This window comes from Penaeus vannamei, chromosome 17 (assembly GCF_042767895.1).
Source record: "Penaeus vannamei isolate JL-2024 chromosome 17, ASM4276789v1, whole genome shotgun sequence".
NCBI classification, from domain to species: domain Eukaryota; kingdom Metazoa; phylum Arthropoda; class Malacostraca; order Decapoda; family Penaeidae; genus Penaeus; species Penaeus vannamei.
In genome coordinates, this window is record NC_091565.1 from 22,646,820 (window position 1) to 22,648,701 (window position 1,882).

A 1,882-nucleotide genomic window follows, 5' to 3' on the forward strand; every position below is an offset into this window, starting at 1 on the left:
ACTCGTGATACCTGTAGGATATTAACAGTGGCTTGGTGGTCAGAAGTAGGGATGTAATGTCCAGTCTGCTACGAGAAGAAGAGAGGTATTGAGAAGGGTAAGGTCCAGAATGCCTCCATGGACATGCGTTGCAACCCCATTGCTTAGGACGGCAATTTCTAAGAAACTGTCAAGAAGATCTTCGATGTTATTTGTCTTGTTATCAGAGGGGGTTGATGGGTCACTGTGCATTGAGATCACCGCAGATAATAGAGGATTCATTGGCTTCAAGCAAAAGATAACAGTCTCTTCGAGGATGCCAATGAACAATGAAAATGTGGAAATTTGTGTTTCGTAAGGTTAGCTTGACACCTATGCGTTCAATGTTTCCTCCACATTCTAGCGAAGGTGTAATCTCACAATGTATGGAATATTTTATAACAATTGAAATTCCTCTTGACTGATTAGGAATGTAAGTGAAATGTGTAAGGTTGATGGAAAAGTTGTTGGTGGCTGGAAGGAGAGTTTCCTGTAGAATAATGACGTCAAACCTGTCTTCTACAATTGCTAAGGAGAGTGTAGGGTAGTCGCTTTGAAGGCTGAAAATGTTCCATTATAAAATGCTGATGGAGTCTGAATCAGTACGTAACACATAACTCATGATGTAAGTGAAATCAGTGGGTAGATTCAGCTCTTGCATGAATCTGATTTCGTGAGGCTGGTCTGGAATATGTGTGACTGGTGAGGAGATATGGGCAGGGTGGAGCTGTGTTGGTTGCTTTCTTTGTATTGGGCTGAATGAGCAGGCTTGAGTAAAAGTAGATGGCTGAGAAAGAAGAGTGCAAGTGGCATTAATCCTTGTGGTGAGAGGATGTGTCCTTGCTTCGTAAGGTGACAAGGATGTTGATAAGAGTTTGTAGGTGGGAGGGAGGTAGTGAGTGGCCTAGTGCTAAGAGGCCAAGTTGTATGGTATTTACAAGGAATGTACTTACCAGGTCAGAAGCTAAAGAAAGTAGTGCTATGGGACTTGTGAGGGGCTCAGATATAGGGAAGGAGGTGGCAACTTGTCCAAGTGCAGAAGTAGAGGATGTATGCTACTTTGCATTACTCGAATGAGAGAAGCAGTGAGTTGTGGTTGCCTTAGTTTGCTCCAATCATGGATCCTACTTGTGAAGATACGAGGCTGAGGAAGCTGCATTTTATTAGGGGAGTCTGTCTTTGGAAGAAGAGTGTCTTGTTTCACATCGAAGGTTCCATGCATGGTGTATACCTTTGCAAATGGTGCGCTTTGGTTCAGTTTGCTGTCCAGTTTTTAATTTGGTGAGGCATTCTTCAGCTGAGTGGCTTTTTGCACAGTGTGCAGGAACTTTGCATTGATTGCAATGGTGTCCATAGCACTGAGTTGTAGCAGTGCGGCGGTTCTGGTTTGTACCTGCGAGTTTTGAAAGTTCCAAATATACTAAGATTGATTTCATTGGGAGGTTCCTTTGTCATGATCAGGAGAACTTGATGCGTCTCTTCCTTGATTGGACAGTATTTACAGCGCTATGCAGAGATGATGTCTGGAAAGTCTGTGAGGCCTAGGGGGTATTTTTCCAATACGGCCTTATACTTTCTGGGTTGGGGGACATAAGACGTGATGTTGACGACCTTGCCAGAAGCAAGGGTGCGAGTAGAATCACTTCGGTATGAACATGAATTTCCATCATTTGTAATGGCTGAGGTGACATCTATGAAAGAAATTCCTTCTCTACCGCAAACAAGGCTTCCATAGCTGTGACTGTCACTGACTGGGGCAATAAGGAATTTGTGTCTCGTATTTGTGAGTGGGTGAGGTGAAAATGTGCCTACCTTGTTGTCTTAGATGTCCTGGTCTTGGACTTGAAGCTGTGTTGGTTGGAGG